The sequence below is a fragment of the Gavialis gangeticus genome, unplaced genomic scaffold (assembly GCF_001723915.1).
Source record: "Gavialis gangeticus isolate Ggan-Ray unplaced genomic scaffold, GavGan_comp1, whole genome shotgun sequence".
NCBI classification, from domain to species: domain Eukaryota; kingdom Metazoa; phylum Chordata; order Crocodylia; family Gavialidae; genus Gavialis; species Gavialis gangeticus.
This window is the reverse complement of record NW_017728994.1, coordinates 47048834-47054801: the sequence shown is the minus strand read 5'-3', so window position 1 is coordinate 47054801 and position 5968 is coordinate 47048834. Positions and strand designations below refer to the sequence as shown.

General features: G+C 46.3%; 1 long non-coding RNA gene across 1 annotated transcript; it reads left to right on the top strand.

Moving 5' to 3' along the window:
- Window positions 1-758: 758 nt before the first annotated feature.
- LOC109287560 lies at window positions 759-5585 on the top strand. Its single transcript, XR_002094894.1, has 2 exons — window positions 759-2507; window positions 4685-5585. It is a non-coding gene; the product is annotated as an uncharacterized LOC109287560 (long non-coding RNA).
- The last annotated feature ends 383 nt before the right edge of the window (window positions 5586-5968 follow it).

Here is a 5968-nt window from a genome sequence, read left to right as displayed (position 1 = left end):
TGTGAGAATATGTTGGTAAAGACGCAGTGCTGTGATTATTGTATTAGTTCTCCCTGACTTTTTATTTGGTTTAATTATTTCTTATATAATCTTGCCTCTTTAAAGATGTTTCAGCAACATTACAGTGCCATCTCATCTATGTAAGGGAAGGAGTTTCTATGTCCAAAGGCACCCAGAAAAATCTTAGCGTGCGCGGATTGCTGGGAGATTAAGGGACTACAGGAAATCGATGCAATAAGATTAAAAATGACAAGACACATTCTGTCTGCAATAAGGTTTACATTATGACAGGGCTGGAGGGATTATAACATTCTTAATTGCATTACCACCATCTTTGCCTTTTTAAAGGGAACTTGTAACAGGCAGCGCTGATCTAGGTGGTTCCCAAACAATGGGCGATGGTGATGAAACCTGCTAATGCAGACCTGCCAAATCTCATTTCTTTGGAAGGGAAATCCCTTGTTTGGGACTCACGTGAATGCAGACCCTGAAATACTCTTCCTCCAATGGCGAAGATGTTCCAAAGAGAGACAGTTTGAAATCTTTAATGAAATGGGATGTCTCTCTCCATCAAGTTGCAGTTCAACAGCATGCTGGAAAGGCTGGAGAAAGGGCCTGTGTTCAGCTCTTAGGGAGGGGCTGATAACCTACTTTTTTTTTTTTCATATTTACTCACCTGGCCTCCTCCTGATGGTAGCATTGGATCAGCATGTCTGGATTGGTGAACATTTGAAAGCATCTGCACCATCAGGGTAGGGGTCAGGGGGCAAGAAAGCAGCATCGAAGGTCAAAGAAAAATGATTTGGTGCTTAAGGGACTGGCTTGGTGTTTGTGAGGCTTCTCCATCCTGTGTGATCTTGGGTGACTGATCCCAAATTGCAGGGAAGGCAAAGCATTGTGGATCCTGTCGCATTCTGTGGCTTTTGAGGCTCTGCATAAGATAGTCGCACTGGCTTGAACCTGGGCCGCTCACCTGAGTTAAACCTAGTTCCTTCATCTTTTTACTGTACTTTCAGGGCATAAAGCCTGCCTTTATTTCTTTAAAGGATGGAGAACAACTGTTCCCTGTCAATGTCTGATGAAGTCAGCTAGGGTTCATGAAAGCTTGTGCTCTCTATGTATCAAATCTTATTTAGTTAGTTTATAAAGGTGCGTATCTACCCTGCTTTCTGACTCGCTGCAGACTAACATGGCTAACTACCTCTCTCTCCAGCAGTAAAACAAGGATAGCAGCACTGCAGAGGCACGTGAGCAAAAGATGGAGCACTCAGATGTGTTGGCAGCTAGGGGCTGGTAAAAGTGCCATGGCAGAGAGCGAGAAGAGATGTTTTGTCCCCCCGTGATGACCAGCCTGAAGCTGACTTTTTTTTCCCCTTCCTTTGAGCCAACGTTGGGGAAGAGAAGGAATATGGGGGTGCTGAGTACAAAGTATATTGCTCCAGAACACCCTTGCTTTCATGAATAGCCCTTATATAAACTCAAGGCTGTTGTAACACCTGGTAGTGCCACTTGCTTTATGTATTATTGAAGCCCTGGCTGCTGCCTGTTTTGCAAGTCGCATGTTAAATGAATCTCTTAAGGTCACGAAGCAAGGCAGAGTCAGAACCCAGTGCTCTGCTCTTGCAGCTTAATCCCACCTGCGCTGTGCTCGTTAGGAAAAAGTAGGCTGAGTGCTGCTCGCGAGGATGTACGTACGCATCTCAAGCAGCCTGCGGGTTTTAAGTGCGGTATTGGCGGCATTCAGTGGAGAAAGGGCTGCTTCTGCAACCTTTCCCTAAAGGCCTGTTGGTCTTTCATTGCTTATCACTTCTTTTCCAGCAGCACCTACAGGCCAAATCAGGGTTCTATGGTGCAAGGCACTGTACAAACCTATCCCAAAGAGCTTATAGCCTAAATGTTCAGGCGTGATAGGGGCGGATGAGACGAGCAGGCATGTTATCCAAAGAGTGTATAGCTTTTCATGGGTCAGAAGCAGCGATTTTTTTTTTTTTTGTGCTTGACTTCTTGGAAGGAAATTTCCCATGTGCTTGGAGGAGGATGAACAGTGATCAAACTGCGAGCAGTGGCATTGCCCACCTCCAAGGAGAGAGTGAGAGGGCAGCTTCAAACCAGCGCTGTAGGAACGAGGAAGTGGGGCCGGAGGATACATCCAGTCTTGCTGTGCAAAGCTACAAACCAGTGCCACAATCCAGGCTCAAGGCAGCAGGGTCACCAGCCTTTTGGAGCTGTCTTTGCAGCCGCAGCTCCCCTTTGAGAGCCTGAGCGGGGGAAGTCAGTAAAGCACTTCCGTGTACTTTTCCAAAGCCTTGAAGCAAGTGAACAAAGCCCTGTTGGCCTCCCCTGCCATGACTCAGCCTCTTCTTCTTCCTGAGAAAATTGGTGCTGGCATCATGTTCCTCGCTGAGTGTCCGTGATCATCTGGGAGCCTGGATTTTAATGATCAGCCCTGGGCAAAAAAAAAAATCCAATCTTCATCACTAGGTTGCTGCAGGGTGTTTGATCTGGAGGTAACAAGGCAGTCGCTCTATTCTGCTGCTGCTTTTGAGTCGTGGAAGCGATAAACTCAGCACTTCACTAGCAGAAGTGAAAAGCAAGTGCATGTTGCAGCAGACACAAATAGGGCACGCTTGAAGCTTGAGTTCCCTCTTCTGTGTTCCCCTCTTAGTTCATTAGTTTCTCATACAAATTCTCTTGTAATTGACATTTTCCCGGCTGGCCGCCCACCCAGGAGGACAGTTGTTTTGAAAGTTTGCTTCAACCACTTAAAAAAACAAAAACCAAACATTTCCCAGTGTGTTCCAGCCAGAAATGTTGCATGTAGATCATTTTGACAAGCATCAAACTTTGTTTTGCTTTGTTTTTAATGGATTTTACTGGGCTCAGGGAAGGACAAAGACACTCAGCCTTGTGCGATGAAAACTGGTGCAGAAGTTCTGGTAGGGTTCATGTGATGGTCCAGGAATTGCATGAGAGACACGGATGTCTTGGGGCAATATCTCTTACTGGATGCACTGCTTAGTTGGGATAAGGGGTTTTGAATGCAAGAGAAGTCTGAGCAGGGAGAGCCGATACAGCAGGGTTAAAACACAGTGGTAAGAGGAGGGTGAGAAATTCCCAGGAGTAGCAGGGAAGCAATTAGAAGAAAGGAAGCTGTTTACTGGGAGATCAAAAGGGAAGAGGGTCTTTCTCACCTAGGCAAGAAATCCTTGCCTCTGAGAAGTTTTGAAACTTGAGGGTTTTTATTGGTATGCTTGGCATCGCGGGCTGTATTGTTTGACTTGCTCCTTCTCTCTCTGTAGCTCTCTCCTTTTATAACACATCTTGTTAATGAGCCTGTATAAATTGGCCCCCGCACAGAAATAGAAGGTCTAACTCATTTTCTGTGTGGCGTGGGTGTGCGATGCTGTCTTAGAGTCAGCAGCGTTGAAATCCCTGAACAGTGCAGCCCTGGCACCAGACTTGCAAAAACATCTAAATGATTTTAAGTGCCTCCAGTTTTTGTTGGGTGCAGGTTGTAGCTGTGTTGGTTTAAAGGTTTTTTGGGTAAACCTGATGGCTTTTATTAGACCAACTCAAATAGTTGGAAAATTTCTTCCTTGCAAGCTTTTGGATATAAATACCCCTTAACAGGCTGGGGAACCATCTGACCCCTGGAAATGGGCCTTGGTTTCCAGGATGCTCTGAGCACCTGCCCCCCTGGAAATCTGGAGCATCTCAACTGGGACAAACTCCTCCCATCTCCTTTGAAAATCTTGTTGCTGATGTTTGCAGCTCTGGGGGTTTCCACTCAGTAAGACCTACAGGAATCCCTATGTCTCTGTGCATTTTGAATGCATATTGTGAGGATGGAGTTATGGCTGATTTACTGTTTGCATAGTATCTGCTGGAGGGAAATGCAAGATTCAAGTACGTTTCAACCTATTTATTACAATTCCCAACCTCTCTCTTTGAATTGGAATAAAAAGGTTTTTCCCTCCAAGTTGTTCTCTCCTCTCTTGTGGTTATGTGCCCTCAAAAGACGCAAGTTTTTGCTTTTCAATAAACAGCAGCCCAAAAATGGTGAGGGTCCCTTACCTCCTTGTGTCAGTGCCGTTCCCCTGGAGCCACTATCTTCAGGGTGATAAGTGACCACAGTTCTGGTTGTGCACATTCATGAAAACCCTCAGCCCCTGCCAGAGTTGGGGTTACTCTGAAGTCTTGGCCCCTTGCGCTGAGCCTTCTTGGAAGCCCTTTGAGACCCCGAGCTGTGCAATGCGTTTTACTGTATGGCAACAAATAATGCGACGTGTCAGCTCCCTGGGGAGGCAATGCTGTGCTACTCGTTGTAATTCCTCCTCCTGACTCCTACACTGTCGAGGGATCCCATTTCCTTATTTGCATGCTGTTCTTCTCTAATGGTTACACTGCTACGTTATCGTGAGCTCTGCGTGTTGTCTAGGAGGTCCCCGTCACAGACCCAGGGCTGCGCTGAGCTCGAAGCGGACAGCAAAAGCAGCCCCTGCCCAAAAGAGCTGGCCATCCCAGCCCAAAGCTAGAGAGTCTCCAGCTCCTGCCCTAAGCAATTCACTGCTGTGTCTTGAGTCTTTGCTGTTCAATTTTTCATGCATCTTCTGCATCTGATCGTTGCACCATTACAAGAGGAGGCTCAGCAGGGCCGTTTAATCTGTCTTTTTCCGCTTAATAGCTAACCATGTACAAACAGAGCAGGCCTAGTGATGTATTCTGGTGTCTGAACCAGCTTCAGGAGGATGACACCACCTAGAACACAGTGAGCACCACAAATGGGGCATGCAGGTCCCTTAACGAGATGCAACATTACAACTTCATGCTTCCTAAATTGGCCGAGACCTGGAACAGCAGAAGAATATCAGGTTTTAAGGACACAAGGGCCTTTGATCTGAGAGAGGGCAGTAAATGAGCACTGAATTGGCTCGGCTCTGCTTGTCTGAATCAACATTTCCTTCCCCAGAGGAACAAGCCTGAGGGACTGGGAGCTCTGCTCCGTATTTGTTTATTATGGAAATCCTCAGAGCTTTATCTGTGCAGAAGGCACAGAAAGTCTCACGGTTTCCCATGTGCGGCAGCAACGTATGTAACGGTGGTGGTGATGAAAGCCCTGACCCGGCAGGAAGCTATAAAGAGACTCTGACTTGCATGGGGGTAAATGGTGTAGGGGAAAGAAGGGGGATAAGGGGAGGTTTTTATCTTCTGCATAAAAGCATTTGTGCAGACACTAATGCTGGCAACTTCTGCAGTTTTATGCTGGGTCTGGGGCTGATTCTCAAGGCTGCAGTGCCTGCAGCCTGGGGATCTTTTTGCTTTCTTTTTTGAAGTAAGCTTCTAGTCCTCCATCTTCCCAAGGAAGATGTGAATGGCCCCGACTCTGCCTGTTCCAAATCCAGGTATTAAATGCCATCTAACCCAACACGTACCATTCCTGAGATCTCTGCATGCCTTCAGTTGCCCGTGCTACATCTGGGCAGCACACGTATGAGAGAGAGCATAGATAGCAGACGGGGGTTAGATTTTTATTTAGATTTGTGAGGCCAATACTACGTTCCGTCCCCCCCACTTAAATTAAAAATGCAGATTTGGCTTGACCGAGATGATGTTTTATGAAATTGTGCCCAGGATCTTGGGTGAAGCAATAGGGGAAAAAACGCCCTAAAAAAATTGAAAACATCGTGTCACTGAAACAATGTTTCGGAACGATGGTTTTTGCCGACAGCGTTTCCTGTCGATCTCAGCTTCACTTGTGTCGTGAAAAAAGCTTCAACAAAGCCTTCAAAAGAGACCAAGCTGCTAGTTTCGGGGTGAACAAATCCTTTCATTCAATCCTAGATAATTTTATTTTCCAATTTCTTCTTTCGTGGGGAAGAATTGATGCTTTCTTTTGAATCTGGGCTTATCTAAGAGGGTATTTTTTCCCCCAGCCAATGAATTGGAAAAGAAATGCAGTGCCAGCTGC